This window comes from Amia ocellicauda, chromosome 2 (assembly GCF_036373705.1).
Source record: "Amia ocellicauda isolate fAmiCal2 chromosome 2, fAmiCal2.hap1, whole genome shotgun sequence".
In the NCBI taxonomy this organism is placed as follows: Eukaryota; Metazoa; Chordata; class Actinopteri; order Amiiformes; family Amiidae; genus Amia; species Amia ocellicauda.
Genome location: NC_089851.1, coordinates 43196544 through 43219339, shown reverse-complemented (window position 1 = coordinate 43219339; position 22796 = coordinate 43196544).

Below are 22796 nucleotides of genomic sequence, written 5' to 3'. Positions count from 1 at the left end.
ATCATAAAAGTGTACACATTAACTGTTCATGAGAGCTTCATACACACAACCAACATCCTGCCTTTTACAGTTTCGTCCAAGCTTGCAAAGTTTCTATTTATTTCCTTTTGCAGAATAATTCAAAATGTGAACAATACAGATTCTAAAGTATAAAGCAAATCTATCTTAATTGATGCAATATTCTTTGTCCACATAGATCTGTTGTGTTATAAATTGCAGTGGACTAATTCTGCTGTACTGTGACTACTTGTTCTTACCCTGCATAGAGACTTGGGAAAATCAGAGAAGAGGTTAGCTAATGTCACCATGGTTTAGTTTCCATGCATTCTATTTTTACTCAAGACATTTAACTCCAGCCAAATTGAGAATGACACTGCACATCCTTGCGTTTCCATGGAACATGTTCTTATTTCAAATTGTGTTCACACAGTCATACCAAAAGAAAAGGAAAAAGTATTTACCTGTATTTAAATTAGTCAATATATAAGGCCAAATTGAAGCTTGTGTGATATTTTGCAGAAATGTCCAGTTGGGGGAATTGGCTTGGGAGTATTAATTGGGAATCTCTGTTTACATATGTTTCTTAAATTATTTTCCAATCACTGTCAGATTAATGAGCTGGTTACATAGTTAACAGTAAAACAATGTGTGTATTTATAACAGCACTGTGTGGTACAGCGGGGGAAATGTGAACTATCAAGTTCAAGATCTGCTACTGAAAAAACAACAACAGCAACAAACAAACATTGGAATCATTTACACTATCTGCCAACAATGGTAATTATGATAAATACGAAATACCTTTGTATCATACCAGATTTATGATTTTTTTAAATAAATAAAAAATACTGGTCTTAGAAATATGTTTTTCAAGAGCTTAGCTGCCACACACATCAGTCAGAATATTAAATTCAAATTGTGATATTAATGATTGAAACAAGGATTTGTTTTCACTCCCCCAAAATAAATACTATCATTAAACACTGTAATTCTTTGACACAGACTTCAGAAACGTACTGATGAACTCTGGTTCGGTTATTACTGTTCTTAAACACTAAACAGGCCTCTGAATTAAACTTACACCAAACAACAAAAATATTTAAAAAATATAGCAGTATTTGGAGAAAAATAAATCAGGAATTGTGATTTGGATTGTTTTCTAGATGTGTTTGTCTTTAGCTAGTGTTTGTGTTTAGAGAGATACCTGGCAGTATGGCATCTGTACATAATTTATTTGCATTCTGTATTGTAAAAAGTAAGTTACAGAATCGATAAGTTGTTTATATTCACCTTACTGTCATTTTGTAATAATTAACACACACAAATTATGTATGCCATTGAAACAAATTACTGACCTTTGATTTCTACAGACGTCTATGTGCCTACTACACTACTGACATGATAGAATAATGTGAATTTACAGTGGCTATAGGAAATATTCAGCCAAATATTCAATCTTCACATTGTGTTATGTTACAACCTGAAATTGTGATGTATTTAAATGGGATTTGTTTCTCTTTGATTTACACAGCCTACTCAACACTTTGAAGAGGCAAGATTATTTTTATTTTGATACAACAGTTAATGAAGAAAACAACTAATGAAATGTCTTGGTTGGTGAGTCAATACTTGGTAGAACCATCTTTACAGCTGTGAGTATTTTGGAGTAAGTCTCTACCAGGTTTGCACATCTGGATTGTGCACATTGGTGCGGCCAGGCTTACAAGGCCCAAGTGGCACTTGTCCATCAGCACTCTGGTGTTTGATGTATGGCGCTTGTTCGGTACACCTCGGCGGTGCTCGGCACTTGTTCCCTGGTACCTCCCGCGTCAGTGTTGTGACACGACCCGATGACATGTGCCATGGTATGGCCCAGTGCACCGCTCCCTACAGACATGTGAGTGAGAGGTTTTTTCTTATTCTTAAAATACATATTGCTGTAATTTAAGTTAATTATTGTCTGTTCCGGAAAACAGTATTGATAGTGGCGACAGTACTGACTGTGTACTCCAGCTACACTGTGCAGTTTACTTTCACTTTCATTTTCGCTTTGCTGTATTATGTATTGTTATGAAAGTCACTTAATACATTATATATACTATTGTTAGACTAGCCGCTGTGGAGTTGCCTTCCCAGGTTCATCCACCACATGAGAGCAAGCAGCAGCAGTGAATCTGAGGCCTGGCTGCCTGGCCTGGCCTAACACGTCACCCAGTGTAAAATAATAAAACCCTGGCATGCACGGTATGGTTAACCCTTGTGTAATCTTAACATTCTGTATACTCCCCTTGTCCTAAGGGTAAAAAATGACCCGCCTTCACTAAACCCCTAAAATAAAGCAGCTTAATTGAATTTTAAACCCCAAATCAATTTTCCATGAAGAAACAACCTGCCATTCATCACAAACTTTGTGAATATCTGGGTTTTCCCTCTTCACAGTGCAGAAAGACTGCATTTAATCAGTGGAGATCACTCATTTTTATTACAACACAATTGTCATAATTGTTCTCTTTACTAAAGTAGAGGTTTATTATTATTATTATTATTGCCGAAGGTACTGCATAGGTGTAAACATTATTGTTTTAGCAAAAGATAGCATATGTATAGCCTAAGAAAGTAGCAGAAATGTGCAGAAAGTATTTTTGAATGCATTTTATTGAATGGAAACAATAACAGTCTTTAACTTTTTTGGCAACATTGTGATATATTCTTATATACTGTACAATGAGGAATTCAACTACAAAATACTAGTCTTCTCCCATTTTTTGAACCATTGCCCCCACCCACAAGGTGTATAAACAACAACAATAAATAAGAATAAAATAAGATAATAGATACAAAACAAAAACATGAAGAACATAAATCAATCAACTCTAATTAGTACATGTAGGACAGTATGCAAGTGTGTGTGCATGGACTTTGCAGATGTATTTCTCACATGTGCAGCACATAGTATTTGTTTTACAGTCCTTCTTTGGGGGGTAGAATTGCCATCTCCCCCAGCCATACTTTGCTGGCTTGCTGGGCATATACTGCCGGAAAGGACCTTTTGACAAAAGAGATTACTAATTACTATCAGTGTCACAGAAAACAATCACATAAATCAATGATATTACAGCAATACATAACAAAATTAACAGTGAAAATCACTTACATTACAGATATGAAAATAAAAATGTACCTCTGAATGGAACCAGATTCTCATCCACTATTACTGTTGCCCAGGGTTGTAGAGGTATGGCAGACGCTCCACCCACTTCTCCCAGACCTCTCTTATGGCCGCCAGTTTGTCTCTCACATGTCTTGCAGGTCTTGACTCACAGTTATCAAATCGTAGCATTCTTGAGAAAGTGTGAAAGATTTTCAGTGTGTGTGTGTGTGTGTGTGTGTGTGTGTGTGTGTGTGTGTGTGTGTGTGTGTGTGTCTTTGTGGTTTTTGTGGTGTGTAAATGATTTTATAACTGCCGGGTCAAAAAGGACCCTAAGACAATCTTTGTACCCTGATGGTGTACAGCTCTCATGGAAATATGAACAAAGGTGATGTTTCACGTTTTCTAATGTTGGGGTCACTCTAGGAAAAGTCATCAAATTTGAATCTGCTGTTAAACATGGTGGCAGGTCATTTTTGACCCTTAAGACAACAACAAGGGTTAAGCCTGTGGGCCCACACGGTGCTTGTACTTCTGCAATCTGGTGTTTGGATACACTCCTGCATTGTTGGTATAGCACGACCTAGTTGTAGCGCTCCCTAGTTCAACACAGCCCCCTGGTGCAGCAATGGTCGTGTGCAGTTGTGTTGCAGGGTGGAGACGTGCTTATCGGCACCGCTGCGGTGCAACCCCAAGGTACCCCTGCGACCTCTATCTAGAGCTGGTTCAGCGGGGCCCCCCTTAGCAGGTACGCCTTGGGGCAGGCTTCCTTATTAGCTCACTGCCTCCAAAGGTGGTGATCATTATATAATAAAAAAAATAATCATTTTGAATTTCATGTTGTAACACCACTGTCACGTTTCCCTCGGGGAGCTCAGGAACAGGGGACCCAAGTGCAGTGCTGGATCACGGGATGGTCGGACAGGCGTGGGTCGGGTACTGGCAAAGCAGGGCAAACAAGGGCTGGGCGAAGACGTGGTCGTGGGAATAGGCGATGGTAAGGCGATCGGGCGAACAGAGCAGGCAAAGGCGAGACGGAGTCGTGGTTGTGAAGTCAGGCAGGAGGTCAAGGGAACAAGGCAGATACGGGGCTCGAGAGAACAAAGGCTCGGAGGTACAAGACTGGAACTGGAACAGGCACAGGGACAAGGCTAGGTATTGCAGATGGAACTGACAAAACTTTGCCACGACTGAGGGAAGTGAGGGGATTATAAAGGGAGCAGAAACCAGGCTTGGGAGGTGCAGGGCGAATGGGAACAGAGGGTGGAAGCACGAGTGCACAAGGTTGACCGGAATGTTGATAGACTCATTGCTGAGAGAGTGCTAGGAAAAGGCAGGGAAATGGCAGCCCCTAGTGGGGATAGAGGGGGAGTGCTAGGGGACCATGACAACCACAAAATGTGTCAAAGCCCAGGGGGCTGAATACTTTCTATAGCCACTGTAATAAGACTGCATTTCCTAACCCAAACACAGTTAGAAATGCATGCTGAAATCCTAGAGATCAAGGTCCGTGATCTTGAGGCTCAGCTTGAGGTTGATCTGCACTGTATTTGTGATATGGAAGAATTAGTCAATCAGCCCATGAGAGAGATGGTGTTCGCCAAAACCTAGGAGAGTTGAGACCTTAGAGCAGGACAGCGTAGAGAACTGTTGGGTTACAGTAGGTTGTAACCGCAGAAAATAGCATGCACACAGATTAGAAGAGACATCCCACGAGCTAGAAATGCCCAACAGGTTACAACTGCTGGACACCGAGTTGCACAGTGACAGCTCAGAGGGTGATGGCAGAACAGGGAGGTAGTTATAGTAGGAGACTCGATTCTTAGAGGTGCAGATCACACAGTGTGTTCTAGTGATAAGGAGACCCACATGGTATCTTGCCTGCCTGGTGCTCAGGTTGCAGATCTCCCTAAACTAGTAGACGGGCTACTGGCCAAAGCCGGGGGGAATCCACTGGTCATGATCCACATTGGAACCAATGACATAGGAAAAGGTAGGACAGAGGTTCTGCAAGACAAATTTATAGAGTAAGGAATTAAACTAAAGAGCAGAACCTCCACGGTAGTTTTCTCCAAAATACTTCCAGTACCACGTGCCAGGCCAGGGAGACAGGCTGAGATTAGAAAGTTTACCACATGGTTGAAATCTTGGTGTAGGGAAGAGGGCTTTAGATTTATGGAGCATTGGTCTTTCTTCTGGGATAGATGGGACCTGCACAAACCGGACAGTCTACATCTAAACAGAAGGGGGGCTAATGCATTGGGAGAGTGTATGTGCAGAGTAATTGAGAATCTTTTAAACTAGGGACCAGGGGGGCAGGGAGCTCTGACAATGGGAGATGTTCCACTAAGGAAAGAAAACCAAGGGAAACTGCTACTAGGAAAGTCCTGAAATGTTTGTACCTCAATGCCAGGAGTATAGTATGTTAGACTTAGAAGCCACAGTGCTTGCATGTGACTATGATGTTGTAGGAGTGACAGAAACATGGCTTACAGAAAATGATGGGGATGAATACAGGTTAAAAGGATACACACAGTTTAGGATGGACAGGCAAAATCGAAGAGGTGGTGCGGTAGCATTATATGTCAGAAATGACACTGAGGCAGAAGAACTAAAATTAGATCCTAGTAACAAAACATAATCTTTGTGGGATAAACTTTTGAACAAAAGAACCGGAGGATTAGTGGTAGGAGTGTGTTACAGACCACCCAACTCAGATATTCAGAAAGATGTTACATTGTACAGTGTAATCAGGACTGAATGTAGAAAGGATATATTGGGGGATTTCAATTTCCCAAACATAGACTGGAAAAGCCCAGTTGGGACTACAGAAGCAGAAATAGAAATGGTTGAGATGGTAAATGACTGCTTTCTAACTCAATTTGTCAGGGAACCAACCAGAGAGAGCATGCATTGACTTGATCTTTTCAAATGACCAAGATACAGTCAGAGGGACACTAGTTAGAGAACCAATGGCAAACTGTGATCACAATATGGTTAGCTTTGAGGCATTCTTTAAAAAAAACAAGTATCAAGTCTAAAACAATGGTCTCCAATTTTAGAAAAGCAAACCTTGAAGGTATAAGGCAGCACTTAGAAGAGATAGACTGGAGCACACTGGATAGAGATTCAGTTGAAAATGGATGGTTATATTTTAAGAATATACTACATGAGGCTCTGGAGAAATTTGAACCAAAACTTAGCAAATTGGCCAAAATGGTTTAATAGAGTTACGCAAAAAAATATCAAGAGAAAGAAAATGTTGTATAGCCCATACAAAAGGGATGGAGATGAGATTCAAGGAGATGTTAAGAAAGGGATCAGGAAAGCAAAGAGGGAAATAGAAAGAAACATACAGTGAGGGAAAAAAGTATTTGATCCCCTGCTGATTTTGTAAGTTAGCCCACTGACAAAGAAATGATCAGTCTATAATTTTAATGGTAGGTGTATTTTAGCTCTTGGAGCTAAAACTAATGCAAAGAGTTTTTTTAATACTACAACAGCAAGAGTTCAATAAAGGAGGAAGTGAAACAAATAAAGGGCAAAATTATCTTTTGAAATGAACAAAATGTGGCAAATGTTCTAAATGAGTATTTCACAGAGGTTTTTACCAAAAAAAAAAACGGATAACATGCCACAGGTTAACAATCAGTCCAGGCAAATCTTAAGAGAGATCAGGATAAATGAGGAGGAGGTACTAAAGGGACTAGCATGATTAAAAGCAAACAAATCACCTGGGCCAGATGGTATATTTCCAACAGTACTTAAAGAAATGAGGGAAATTATTTATAGGCCACTAACTCAAGTATTCCAAATGACACTTAGAACAGGGGATGTGCCAACTGACTGGAAGACAGCAAATGTCATAGAAATCCAGAAGAAAGGGGACAAAATAGAGCCAGGAAATTACAGACCAATCAGTCTCACCTGCATCACCTGTAAAATGTTGGGAAAAAATATTAGACAGAAAATAGAGGAGCATCTTAATGAAAACCATATTCCTGGAGATAGTCAACATGGGTTTAGATGAGGCAGATCATGTCTTACTAATTTATTCAAATTTTTTGAACATGCAACTGCAGCTATAGATCATGTGGAAGCATATGATATGATATACTTAGATTTTCATTTTTTTTTTGTCAAGGTTCCACACCAAAGACCGATTCTGAAATTGGAAGCTGTTGTAAGTAGATGGATTATGAACTGGTTGATGTATAGGAAACAGAGGGTGTCGATTAGAGAAGTTGCTTCTAACTGGAGTGAGGTTGTTAGTGGAGTTCCACAGGGATCAGTACTAGGACCTTTACTTTTTCTAATCTATAATCTGGACTCTGGGATAGTTAGCAAACTTGTCAAATTTGCAGATGATTCTAAAATAGGTGGCTCAGCAGACACAGGTTATTCAAAGAGACTTGGATAATATTCAGTTGTGGCAAATGAAATTCAATGTGGACAAGTGCAAGGTAATACATGCAGGTAACAAAAATGTCCACTATAATTACACTATGGGAGGAATAGAACTAGATGAAGTAACGCATGAGAAAGACCTAGGAGTCTATGTGGACTCTTCACGTTCTGCATCCGAACAATGTGGGGAAGCAATAAAAAAGGCAAACAGAATGCTAGCATATATTGTCAAAAGTGTAGAATTGAGAACAAGGGCAGTAATGTTCAGACTGTACAATGCACTAGTTAGAGCTCATCTGGATACTGTATACAGTTTTGGGCTCCACACTTCAAGAAAGGTTCGCTGCTCTAGAAGCAGTTCAGAGGAGAGTAACCAGACTTATTCCAGGTCTAAAGGGAATGTCCTACTGAGAGACTGAGGGAACTGAACCTTTTCACCCTGGAACAGAGGAGACTACGTGGGGAATTGATTCAAGTCTTCAAAATAATGAATGGCATCGACCACATCAAACCAGATCAGCAGGGACACACGTACCCGGGGATACAGATGGAAATTGGGCTGCAAGGCATTCAAGATGGAAAACAGGTGACACTTCTACGCACAGAGAGTTGTCACAATCTGAAACAAACTACCCAACAATGTAGTTGAAGCTGAAAATTTGGGAACATTTAAAAATAGACTGGATGGGGTCCTTGGATCATTTAGTTATTAATGGACACCAAACGAGTACGATGGGTCAAATGGCCTCTCGTTTGTAAACATTCTTATGTTCTTATGTTCTAGAATGAAAGTTAATTTTGAAAATAAATAAATGGATGAATTGATGAATGGATGAATTAGTGAATGAATCTGAAAAAGAAATCCGGCCACAGTTGGGATACTTCCTCCTATGTATTTCTGTTCGCTGTCAGGCTTTGTGACAACTTTCCAATACCCTCTTTTCAGATCTTTTTAACTAAATACAAATAAGCCATAGCAGACATTCAAGAGTTTTGTCATCATGTGGAATACCAATTGCCTGCAGGTGTGCTAGATTTGCATTTAAACCTAAGTAGTCTACAGAAACTCAGGCCTCACCAGCCTTATTTTATTTATTGCAGCAGAAGGAGCAGCCCACAGAGACTGAGAAAGGTTGAATAAAAGCATGTTTAAGCATATCACTACTTCGATGACTTGGCAGCTCCCTGGAGAAACTCAGCATCCTCTCTCTCCTGTTCGGAAAACATGATGCTGGTGATGATATTATCGCATTACTGCAGTTTGTCTCAGGCTGTCGCTACATACTGTAATATTTCCTCAGACATGAAGCTTGGCTGGCTAAATCATATCTTTCATGTTGCCTTAATCTCAGGTGATCCTTGTTGGTATGCACTTCTAGACACCAAAAAACAGCCCTGAGTTATAAAACAAATCTACCAAAATCTACATCTCATGAAGCCCAATAGCACCACCACTGTACTGAGATGGTTCGAAGGTTTCTAATAATTAATTACAGTGGCGGGCTTTGTGTATGTCTTTACCTCTCAGTTTAGAACAGTGTTCCATATGTCTGTCACTTTGATATACAGCTAATATCAACACCTTGGTTAATGGGAGACTGTCAATATGATGTAGGGCTGATATTAAACATTATTTAATACATTATTTTAGGTTATCACATTAGATACCAGGAATTGCAGGTTAATTGCATTTAATAGAAACTATAATCCCCTGCTTTGTGAAGTCAGGGAGACACAGTTAAGCAGCGGGATCCTTCCTATACAAAGTGTACACTGGGTACACATACCTTCATCACCTAATTTGACAAATAAAAGAAAGTGACTTTGCTGGAAGTTGCAGTGCCTATAGAAATTCTACACCCCCTTTCAAAATGTTCACATAGCCTGGAACTATAATGCAGTAAAATATATACAGATGGACGACAAATTATAGGAAAACCCAACATAAAGTGTGTCAGTAAGGTGTTGGGCACCATGAACCACCAGAACAGCTTCAATGCTCTTGGCATAGATTCTACGAGTCTCTGACCTCTACTGGAGGGATGAACACCATTCTTCCAAAAGATATTCCCTCATTTGGTGTTTTGATGATGGTGGTGGAGAGCGCTGTCTAACACGTCGGTCCAAAATCTCCCATAGGTGTTCAATTGGGTTGAGATCTGGTGACTGTGAAGGTCATAGCATATGATTCACATCATTTTCATACTCAAACCATTCAGTGAGCCCTCGTGCCCTGTGGATGGGGGCATTGTCATCCTGGAAGAGACCACTCCCATCAGGATAGAAATGTTTCACCATAGGATAAAGGTGATAACTTTGTGATGATTTGCAGTGACCCTTCCCTCTAAGGGGACAAGGCCTGTACCATTCTCTTGGTGTACACCACACATGCACCTGCCCACTGTTGAGAATATGGTAAAGGATGACAAATCTGACCATATCACTTTTTTGCACATCTCTGTAGACCAGAGCCTATGGTTCTTGCACCACTGAACCCTCTTTGTCTTCGTAATGAGGGGTTTATGCACTGCAAACCTACTATAATATCCCTCTCTGTGTTGTTCTCGACAGACTGTTCTTGCTGACACAGTCTGTTCACGTCCTGGATTGACATTCTTAGTCACCTGGGAAAGAGCTGCTCTTCTGTTTTTCCTTACATATCGCAGTAATGCACAAGCATCACGGTCAGTGAATGTATGCTTTCAACCACAATTTTCAACCCTATGTACTGATGTCTTTCCCATAGATCTAAATGCAGACATAACTTTAGTCACTGTTCCTATTGAAACACTAGCCAGTCTTTGTGACTGAAGCTCCTGCCATTCCTGCCCCAATAATGACCCCTCTTTCAAAGTCACTTAGATCCTTTCCTCTTGCCATCTTGATCCAAAATCAATGTCAACTTGGCCTGCTCAGCATTTTTATACATGCCACAGAGCATGATAGGATGTTAATTGCTTCATTGTATTATGCAGTACACCTGTTTGGAGGCATCTGCATTCGTTATGTTCCTCCACTCATTTATTCAGGTTTTTCCTTTAATTTGTCACCCATCAATATTTGTAATTTATCTACATATCTGGCCCCACAACTTCCAAGTGAAAACTATAGAAATCTGAAGAAAATTAATTTTAAATAAAAAACTGAAATAGCTTTTTTGGATAAGTATCCACTCCCCTAGTAATAGCAAATCTTAAATTAGTTCAGGTGTAACCTCCATGTGTGCTGTAGTGATTCACATGATTTCAGGATCCACAGGATTTCAGTTCCTGTAGGTTCCCTCTGCTGGGTATTGCATTTTCACACTCAGGAGATTCTTTTGCCATGTGGCAAAACATTTTGTGGTCTGACAAAACTAAAATGGAACTTTCTGGCCTAAATGCAAAGTGTTTTGTTTGTCAGAAACCAAACACAGTGCATCACCCAAAGAACACCATCCCTACTGTGAAGCATGGTGGTGGCAGCATCATGTTATGGGCATGTTTCTCATCAGCAGGGACTGGGGCTCTTGTCAGGATAGAAGGGAAAATGAATGATGCAAAGTACAGAAAAGCCCTTGAGGAAAACCTGCTGCCCTCTGCAAGAAAGCTGAAAGTTCACCATTCAGCATGACAATTACCTGAAGCACACTGGAGTTGCTAAGGAAATGTACTTGAAAGCCCTAGTCCCTGCTGATGAGGAACATCCCCATAACATGATGCTGCCACCACCATGCTTCACAGTCAGATCCCAGACCTAAATCCAATTGAAAAGGTGTGGCATGACTTCAAGATTTCTGTCCATCAGTGCTCCCCAAGGAACTTGACAGAGCTTGAACAGTTTTGTAAAGGAGAATGGTAAAAAAAAATCTATAAAGTTTGTAGAGACCTACGCCAATAGACTCAAAGCTGTAATTGCTGTCAATGGTGTTTCCAAGAAATATTAACTTGAGGTGGAGGGTGGAGACTTATCTAATTATCATATTTTGATTTTGTATTTTTAATATATAATCTAATTCACAATTTAAAAATCCCCTTAACAGTGGGACTATGGTGAGTATATAAGTGGAACAAAATCCTCATTTAAATGCATTAAACCTTGAGGCACTGACACAACAAAAACAACTCTTTATAGGCACTATATAAACATAGTTCTAATTTGTTGTAATATTTTAAAACGGTCTCAAAATGTCCTTTACTTACATGTAAACATTGGTAAATATTAACAACTGTAAATGCAATAAAAAATCTCATATACCTAAGTACATACACCAGTAAGATCCACAGCAGTTTTCAGCATCAGCCTACATCCACCTACTAATCAAACATTTCTAGACCACTAGCTGATGGATAGTTTCTAATGGTTGCATGCAAGCATCCTCTGGCTAACACAAAGCTGCCATCACTGTGAATTTGGGTCCATGTTTTAATTTAGTATAATTCTTTCAACAAGCAAACAATGATTTCTGTGTCACTTTATATGACATGACATGGGATGTACTTACAGTGTATTTACCATGCAGCTATGCTGTAGTTATGCATTGTTAATAACTATGTGTAAATAAGTAGTTGCTCAGTACTTACACCCAATAATTACTCAATCTGTGGTTGGAATTCCAATGGATGCAGCAAAATTTATTTTACATTGTTTTTGTCATAGCATTAAGAATAATAATTTGACCTGAGAAATGCATGCATTGACAGCATCCCCCCAATATTGACAGTGTCCCCACCAGTTCTGAAATGTTAGATGTAGTTACTGAGTACTCACTATGTTAATACATTGTAATTAGGGAGACCTACTGTAAAGTTTTACCTTTTAAAGTTATTGTGTAGAATAAATGAACTTTGTATATTTATACATAGTGTAACCTACACAATTATACTGCCTGTACTGTTGGTGGGTTTCACCTTTCTGATGAATGTGGTATTATATGGCATAAACATGGGATGGGGAGACAAATCTAGCATACATTTTTCTGAAGAAAAATTACTAACAAAATTGTATTGAATAATAAAGGGATACCGCAACTGAGCAATTTACTGTATTATGTTACTTGTGTGGTTGACCCAATGTTTGCATCTTATTTTAGGCCAAAGTAATTTTCTTCATCAGTAGAGGTTAAAAGAACATGTACAAGTCAGGCCCATTGTGGTTACAAACCATATTTCTGCCCTGTTGGTCTTTCTTTGTTTCCAATCTGTTGAAAAATACAGTTCAGAGATGGCAATTTTACAATTTACATAACTTTAAAAACCCAACAGCAAAAACATAGGATGGTAATCACAGGTTAAAACACCTCTTCATGGTCTGAAGTGGGAAACCATAGATAATTAATCATTCTAAACCCAGTCAAGTAATTGTTTATGCAGCTCTGAGGAACACGTACACTGCCACACATAATTAAAAGCATGCATGTTAGCAGGTTTTTACCCCAATTGTCTATTGAACCAGGTAACCAGCAAGCTGACAGGTAAAAACTGAAAATAAGAGACATTTATTAAACTATATATATATATATACACTCACCTAAAGGATTATTAGGAACACCTGTTCAATTTCTCATTAATGCAATTATCTAACCAACCAATCACATGGCAGTTGCTTCAATGCATTTAGGGGTGTGGTCCTGGTCAAGACAATCTCCTGAACTCCAAACTGAATGTCTGAATGGGAAAGAAAGGTGATTTAAGTAATTTTGAGCGTGGCATGGTTGTTGGTGCCAGACGGGCCGGTCTGAGTATTTCACAATCTGCTCAGTTACTGGGATTTTCACGCACAACCATTTCTAGGGTTTACAAAGAATGGTGTGAAAAGGGAAAAACATCCAGTATGCAGCAGTCCTGTGGGCGAAAATGCCTTGTTGATGCTAGAGGTCAGAGGAGAATGGGCAGACTGATTCAAGCTGATAGAAGAGCAACTTTGACTGAAATAACCACTCGTTACAACCGAGGTATGCAGCAAAGCATTTGTGAAGCCACAACACGTACAACCTTGAGGCGGATGGGCTACAACAGCAGAAGACCCCACCAGGTACCACTCATCTCCACTACAAATAGGAAAACGAGGCTACAATTTGCACAAGCTCACCAAAATTGGACAGTTGAAGACTGGAAAAATGTTGCCTGGTCTGATGAGTCTCGATTTCTGTTGAGACATTCAGATGGTAGAGTCAGAATTTGGCGTAAACAGAATGAGAACATGGATCCATCATGCCTTGTTACCACTGTGCAGGCTGGTGGTGGTGGTGTAATGGTGGGGGGGATGTTTTCTTGGCACACTTTAGGCCCCTTAGTGCCAATTGGGCATCGTTTAAATGCCACGGCCTACCTGAGCATTGTTTCTGACCATGTCCATCCCTTTATGACCACCATGTACCCATCCTCTGATGGCTACTTCCAGCAGGATAATGCACCATGTCACAAAGGTTGAATCATTTCAAATTGGTTTCTTGAACATGACAATGAGTTCACTGTACTAAACTGGCCCCCACAGTCACCAGATCTCAACCCAATAGAGCATCTTTGGGATGTGGTGGAACGGGAGCTTCGTGCCCTGGATGTGCATCCCACAAATCTCCATCAACTGCAAGATGCTATCCTATCAATATGGGCCAACATTTCTAAAGAATGCTTTCAGCACCTTGTTGAATCAATGCCACGTAGAATTAAGGCAGTTCTGAAGGCGAAAGGGGGTCAAACACAGTATTAGTATGGTGTTCCTAATAATCCTTTAGGTGAGTGTATATATATATATCATGGATTATAGTGTAGTGTGTGTCTGAAAGTAACTTGTTATGTTCAATTGTATCAGTAAGCAGTCCATTATTTATAATAGCCTACAACAAGTCCACATTTCTCAGAAGGGAGCAAGACACATAATGATCCTTTAGTTTAAGAAAACCACTACAAAGATAATGGCTCCCTATTTCTAAACATTGTACAATATCATTATTACTGCATATCTGTTTGATTGACAATGCTTCCGGTGATTTAAATGTAACAGGGGAAACAATAAATAAACACTGTGAAAACACAGAAAACCTTAAACCAGCCTTTCACAATATGTTTCAACGCGAGACATATTGCAATGCCAATCCAGTGTTCATTTTCATTTCCTCAGGGCTCAACTGCAGGAGTTTTCCTCTTTGGATACATTGCAATTGCTGAGTGGAGGGGGGTCAAAATAAATGTTAGGAACAATTACATTCACTAAATAAACATTGACTATATATATATATATATATATTAGAGTATTTTGAATTTACAATGGGTTCCACTTTTTCTCAGTTCCCTTTATGAAGCTCTTTGTAAGTACCCATGGCATTCTGGCCTTTATAATATGCTAATAGGTATTTTTCAAAGGTGACCCATGATAGTTTCCCATGCAGTGACTTGGCATCAATCAGATAGATTGAAACCGTAAAGGAAAACTTGCAGACAGCCACTCCTATGCATCTTCACACAACGATTACAGCTGCTTGGGAATTGTGGGAAACATTACTTCAGTGATTTTGCAGTCACTTGCTCACAGCATGAACTTCTTTCTGGGGCTGCTGGTCCTATAGATGGAATATTTAAAACAGGGCAGCTTTGATTCAGCCTTCAGTCTCTGCCTCAACTAGTAAAATGAAGAAGGTATATATATATATATATATATATATATATATATATATATATATATATATACAAACACACACACACACACACATACGCAGACATAGACATTTAAATATAGTTTGTGGAATTACTAAAATGATCAGAAAAGTTTACCTCTTGTAAAAGGAAAAACGTTTTAGACAGCAATGAACTGAAGCGTAATGCAAGATGTGTTCGTCCTCATTTAAAACCAATTTTTCTGCCGCAGAGACAAAATTAGTTTGAGGGTAGGCTATAGCTTAATATTCTTGTATAGACTTCAGATTACTTAGCCTTTGATGGACTTGGAATTTAAAACCAATTTTCTTTCAGTAATGAGAAGCTACATTAGAAGCTGCCCACTAATTGAGAGAAGGAGGGTGGTGGTGGGTGTGTGTGTGTGTGTGTGTGTAGAACGGCAATTCTGTAGAGAGACTGTGAAACGAAGCACATGGCTGATTCCAGTTACATTAGCACATTAATTACAAGGCAGGTGTTAGCAGACTGTGTTAATGGGCTGAGCAAAAGGTCAGGAAGGTTTAGCTGTCATTGTCCTCATCAGATTCTGTGCTATTTCACAGTTACTTCTGATTTAAATACATCAGCATCTGATTAATGAGCCAATGGGCAGAACAATTGGATACTTGATACTACAGTTTGGGGAGCAGCAGCAAACCAACCCCCCCTGATATCGATAGACGCACGAGGAGCTGTAGTGTTTTGCACCAGTCAGTACATCAGTACATGAGTTCATAAACAGGGTCAGAGGTGTTTCAGCAGAACACAGATGGGCCTTTGTGTAGGGTTTGAACTTTTGACATGCGAGAGAAGATTTCAAATACATTTTTACATGATCGACTGTCTGGCTAAAACTGTCAATTTTTCTTCATCTTGAGGCAATCAAATCATGAGTGGAAGGCAGTTATTAGAATGCATTTCAATATTATAACATTTTATGTAATACCAAGCAGACTGTGCCCAGCAAATGTATATTAAAATGTTCCTCCTGAGTGGGATATGAAAATACACATCTAATTTGAAATAACTAAGGTTGATATACAGAAAATTCAAACTAACCAACAAAATGTAGTAGTAGAAGTAGCTGTAATAATAATAATAATAATAATAATAATAATAATAATAATAATAATAATAATAATAATTATTATATTATCACTGTTCCACAAAAACTTTGCAAAAAAGGTACAATATCTAAAAATGAATTAATGATCTGTTTTTAAACCATATTGAGCTGTTTTAATAACCAAACAAACATTTATTTAAGCTTTGAAATCTGCAAAGATTTAGTTGAAAAAGACCTACGTATTTTATTTTATTTCAACTAAAATTTTAAGATTGGTAGTGTTACTATCCCATTGCATAGAATTAGTAGGATCTTTCAATGTATTCAGTGCCTTAAATATGATTTGGAACATTTATGTGCATGGCAGGTTTATATGTAATTCACCAGAAAGAAAGAGTTCTTTTCATAATTGATTACTTATGTTATTTTTTTGTTTAAAATTAGAAAAAGGGATTTTTCATTAACTGTTCTGAATGGCATAGGCATGAAGCTTAAGCATTGCCCTCTCTCTTCAATGGAAAAATTGCATAATTAATTTCATTCAAAAGCCTCAGATTAAAGAGTTTATCTTTTCCAAGGAGCAGAAGTCTTCCACATTACAGACATGATTATCAACAAATGAACGGTGATCACTTTTGAAAGGAACTATTTTACCGTGCTGTTTGAAACTCTTTCTTTCTCTGTTCTACTTTTGACAGTCTCCTAAGGGACATTTGTTGAGGAAATAATTGACAAGGAAAAGAAAGTATCCTATTGCTTATCAGTCTTTCTGTAAGATAATTTATGTCAGTATGATTTCAGAAGATTGGTGCCGAGATTACACACATTCATCTAGTTATTTCCTCAGGTTCCTGTCAGGAAACCGCATGACTTTACAGTTCCCTTTCAAAGAAAGATGCTTGCTGACTTTCCATTGAATTAATTCAGGCTCCATCACCAGAGTATTTCAAGTTGGTCTGATTCCCACAGGCAGGCCTGTCTGTCATATCATAATCACTTCCTTTCCACTGTGCAATTGACCTGGTGCCGGTGCCAAGGAAAAACAAGTCCCCCTGTGCAATAAAAATAGGCCCCAGACACAGGGAAGAACATGCTTTAATAAACTAATCTATCACATGGATGCTCTCCTTGGAAACTAGCTTGTTTGTAATGCATCCTGTACCCGTCCTTTTCAATATAATACAAATAACAACTTTTACATGATGTCAATCTAATGCACATCAGTGCATTTGAAATTTAAATATACAGTACAAACAGTTTATAGATTTCATGTTGATAATGAACAAAATATAGATTTCAAAATGATGATGAAACCGCCAGCATTGTGCACAAACTGAAGTTTTGTTATTGATGTTTATGTTAGATATTATTATTATTTACAAATGATTGTCCTACATCATCCAGGTTACATTTTCTTTTTTGAAAAGTCCAACTAAACCTAGGCAGAATGGATTGTTCTATAGAAAAGACACTTTGATCCTTGGAGGAGATCGATGTTCATATCAATCTCCTTGAATCATAAAACTCTCTCAGACATATATATATATACAACAACAAAAAAAGCAGATGGTCCAGCCTAATCCATTCTAAGCAAGATAAACAATCAGTATTGGAAAACATGACAAACCTTACTAAGCACTGGAAAACTAAACAATCAAGTGAGTCATCAAGAGATTAAGCAGGGCCTTAATAATAAGACAGATGCTCTCAAAGAGCCCTGGATTTGGGGACATTTTCATTGTTTTGTTTTCAAAACAAATACCCAATTATAAATGGCATTCTAGGAATCTTACCTATATACCAATTACAATGCAAAATATTTGCAGGGAGGTATATTTGCAATAAAGCCTTATTCCCATAAGTGTTTTCCAACCTGACTGGTTGAGCAAGATTGTAGATGTTCCACTCGAGGTGTGATTTTTCCAGCAAGTTCAGGACTTTCTGAGTTGGCATAGTAATCTCGTTGGTGAAAAAGTATGGTATTTAGTGTCAAGTCCATTTATCACTGCAATGCAATATAACAGTTAGGAATTAAGATTCAGGATGATATTTTGTTGTTGGGCTAATGTACTTGTTGTCCCTCTGTTTATGTCTTTCTGCCAAGAAACAAACAACAAAGACGTGAAAGACAAAAATAAAAATTGAAAATAACTGTGGTCTGCCAAGCAAAAAAAATTAGAACCACAAATCTAGACACTTTCCACTCATAACAATACACTCGTGTACATACCATAAAGCATACAACTGAAATAAACCTACATGACACATAGATAATCAGGTTTGTAATTTTGCCCTGCAAAGTGGTCAGAAAAGAGTGTCTATAAGGAATGCCGTACACATACAAATGAAAGTAACTGAATCCTTTTAATCAAATATTTAAATTACTCATTAACATTGACAAAGCTAACTTAAAGGACTATTTTGAGGAAATTAAGCACAGGTGCATTTAGGACTGTAAAAACAGAGCAGGGTGGGAAGGTGGCGCGTTGGTTAGTGCTGCTATCTATCTGTTTTCATTCACTGCTTCATCCTGTACAGGACCACCATGAGCCAGAGCCTAACCCAGTGGACACGGGGTGCAGGACACCGGCCCATTGCTGGGTAGTGCGCATACATACACACACACACCACTCTCACAATAGTTTGGGGCAAGTAAGAGTAGCCAGTCAACCTAAGCATGCGGCCATGGGCACACAGGCAGACACTGGCCGGGGCTGAAGCTGAATCCCCTCCTGGGACTCAGCTTCAGCCCCAGCCAGTGTCTGCCTCTGTGCCCGTGGCTGCATGCTTAGGTTCACTGGCTACTCTGCCGGTGGGCCGGTGTCCTGCACCCCGTGTCCACTGGGTTAGGCTCTGGCTCATGGTGGTCCTGTACAGGATGAAGCAGTGAATGAAAACAGATGGATAAACAAAGAGTCACACAAAGAGTCCAAGGGATCTGGGACAAAGTACCCTGTCTAGTGGTTGGAAATCAATAACTGGGATCCTCTAACAAAGAGCCGGGTGAGATTCTGGAGTTGATAAGCATCTGAGAGACCAAAACAAACAGAAGGATCTAAATTGCCTCCCATTGAGAGCAGCAATTATTCTGTTAATTTCTGATGTTCTTTCAGAATTAATTATGAAGCATTTACAGGCTGTAACCTTGGTATAAAGGAAACGGACATCGAAAATCCACACTTGAGTCTTTTACTTTGTGATTAGTGCTGCTGGATGGGTTCTTTCTTTTCTCCGATCCTATTCATATTCCTTGATGGGAAGGACCTGTTAATGATTTTCGATGCAGGTTTATTTCTTCCAGTCTGGTGTAGCTGAGCTGTGGTGATTGAAAAGCAATGTGAGCCATTCTCTTCTATAGGTTTTGACTAAGTTACTTCCATCAATATTTGGACTGATTTTACTGTTGATTTAATTCTTACAGTTAAATTTTGACATCAAATGCAAGGTTTGTTTTTCTAACTTAAAGGCCTTACAGTATATCAAGTGATCAACCTTAGATTTTTTAATTTTCAGAAAATTGTCCACAAAAGCATTCATGACTGTCACAGTGCTTAGTTTCCAACTCGTTATTCTTTCTTTCCTTCTGATGTATTCATTTTTCAGATGACCACTATACATTTTCAACTATGCATTTCATTTTCAATATAGTACATAGAGTATATGGGTAGTAGAGGTTTCAGAGTAGGATGTTAGGTTTGATAGGCTGCATATTGTGACCATAAGAAGCAATCTGCTTGTGCTTGGGAATTGAGGGGAAGCAAAAATATGTTATCTTTTGAGTTAGAAGCACTGCCCAAGGGGGAGGGGATTTCAGCGTGCATTCGCTGGAATGTATCGAAGACATTTGTCTATCGAAGCTGCCATTGGCCCCTGTGCCAGTCACTCAACAGGATCCTTCCACTTCCTGTTTGTATAAAAGGTGATGTCTGCACAGAGACTTCCTCTTATTGCCCATCGCCTTGGTTCATCAAGACAGGTGAGAGCCTCTGTGTTTGTGAATAAAAAATAGAAATTGTGTTTTTGAGCTTGCTGGTAGCACAAATAGTACCATCCACCCACCAATTCGCTACATTTGTGTATAATCACTGTATTTTTATATATATATATATATATATATATATATATATATATATATATATATATATATTACTGAGCTGTGTTCCTCAGTCTCCGTCACTTCATGCTGGCCCTTCAGGGCAGTCATGTTCTAGTGTGGACAGACAACACAGCGGTGGTTGCCTACATCAACAGGCAGGGAGGTCTCCGGCCGCACACACTATATCGTCTAGTGCGTCATCTGCTTCCATCAGAGCAGCCCACCTCCCAGGCATCTCCAACATGGTGGCAGACCTCCTCTTGAGGAGGCCCCCCGATGTAGGAATGGCGCCTTCACCAGCTAGTGATTCGGCAGCTTTGGAGCAGCTATGGCAGGGCAGAGGTGGACCTCTTCGCTTCGGTGGAGTCCACACATTGTCCATTATGGTTCTCCATCCGGGACCAGTCAGGAACCCTGGGGATCATTGCGCTCCTCTACACGTTCCCACCGTTACCTCCAGTGGTTCTGGAGAAGATCAGGCAGGAACAAGTGACAGTTCTGCTGGTTGCGCCTCACTGGCCCCGCAGACTGTGGTTCGTGGACCTGGTTTCCCTCTTGGACGGAGAGCCTTGGCAGCTTCCCCTGCGGGCGGACTTGCTGTCTCAGGTGCAGGGCACACTGTGGCATCCCAACCCGGGCCTGCTCCAGCTCTGGACTTGGTCCCTGAGCAGGATCGCCTGATGGCTTGGGGTCTGTCGGACGTGGCAGTGGCTACTATTCAGTCGGCAAAGAACTCCCTCTACGAGGTCGTAGTACTCCTACCGCTGGCAGACTTTTCAAACTTGGTGTCTCATGACCCAGTTAATTGCCAAATAGGTGTCATTCTGCAATTCCTGCAAGAGCTGTTGGACCAGGGCAAGTCCCCATCCATGCTCAAGGTTTATTTGGCCACCATCACCTCATGTCATGTCAGGATTGATGGCGAGCCTCCGGGCTCTCATTTTTTGGCAGCGCAGTTTCTGAAAGGTACGCAGGCCCGTGCCCCTTCCCTGCTCGCGTGGCACCTTGATGCAGTGCTAGACATGCTTTCCAAGGCCCCGTTTGAGCCCTTGCAATCAGTTGACCTCAGATACCACACTGAAGACAGCGCTTGGACCAATTGTTTGTGTCCTATGGAGCACAGACGCAGGGCCAGGCACTTTTAAAGCAGCGCCTCTAGCACTGGATTGTGGACACCATTACCATGGCCTATGAGTCGGCTGGAGCCCTGGTGCCTGAACACCTGGTGGCCCATTCGACTTGAGGTGTAGCCCTTTTTCAAGGCGCCCACTGCCAGATATCTCTGCGGCAGCGAGTTGGGTCTCGCCTCACACCTTTGTTCAATTCTACAGGCTGAATGTCTGCCCCTGCTGAGCATGCGTGGGAAAAGCAATGCAGAACTGTTTTCCCTTCCTACCGGACTGTGACTTGTATATAGTTCATTCTGGGAGTTCATGTGTTTTTTACACCTGTACCCCGCCATTGTACAAAGTTCCTTAGTCAGCAGGTCCGTGGCCCCACTCTAGCTATGTTAGCTGTGCTGAGGGCTGCTGCTGCTGTGTTTAGTGGGAGGCTTTTGAGTTTACTCTTGTGCCCCACTGTGTATGAAGTTAATTTATTATTGACATCAGTAGAGCATCAGTTGCCGCTAGCTGCTGGTCGGCAGTGTGCAACTTGCTCCTGTGTCCTGCGTGTGGTGCATGAGCTGGCACCGCCCTAGCTATGCTAGCCGTGCCGGGGGCCATCGCTGCTGTGTCCAGTGGAAGGCACTTGAGTTGGCTCTTATTGCCCCGCTGTGTATATAGTTCAATTTTTCTTAATTGAATTATCCAGCAGTGGCTATCCAGTCTGGTTAGCCTGCTGTATGTTGAGCACAGGGTGTGAGACTGCACCTTGTGTTTATATGGTGTGGTCTTGGTATTGGCCCCGCTCCTAGTCCTGCTAGTAGAGTAGGAGGCCGCTATTTCTTGGCTTCGCAGAATGCACAAGGATTCTTATTGCCCAGTGGATACACCATTCGTCATTTCTTCCCAGTTCAGCGTGACTGTGGTCTTCACGTCTGGGCAGCACGAATATGGCCCCAAGGGGCCCCTGTGGCTTCTATTGTAGAGTTGGTACGGCTCCTAGTAGGTAAGCCTCAGGGCACGCTCTCTTACCAGCTTGCTGCAGTGTGATTGAAGTACAGGTTTTGCTAAGAAATTTGTGCAAAATAGCACTTTAACACTGTTTTCTACTGCTTACCAATTTATCATTATACAGTATGTGTATATACACTCACCTAAAGGATTATTAGGAACACCATACTAATACTGTGTTTGACCCCCTTTCACCTTCAGAACTGCCTTAATTCTACGTGGCACTGATTCAACAAGGTGCTGAAAGCATTCTTTAGAAATGTTGGCCCATATTGATAGGATAGCATCTTGCTGTTGATGGAGATTTGTGGGATGCACATCCAGGGCACGA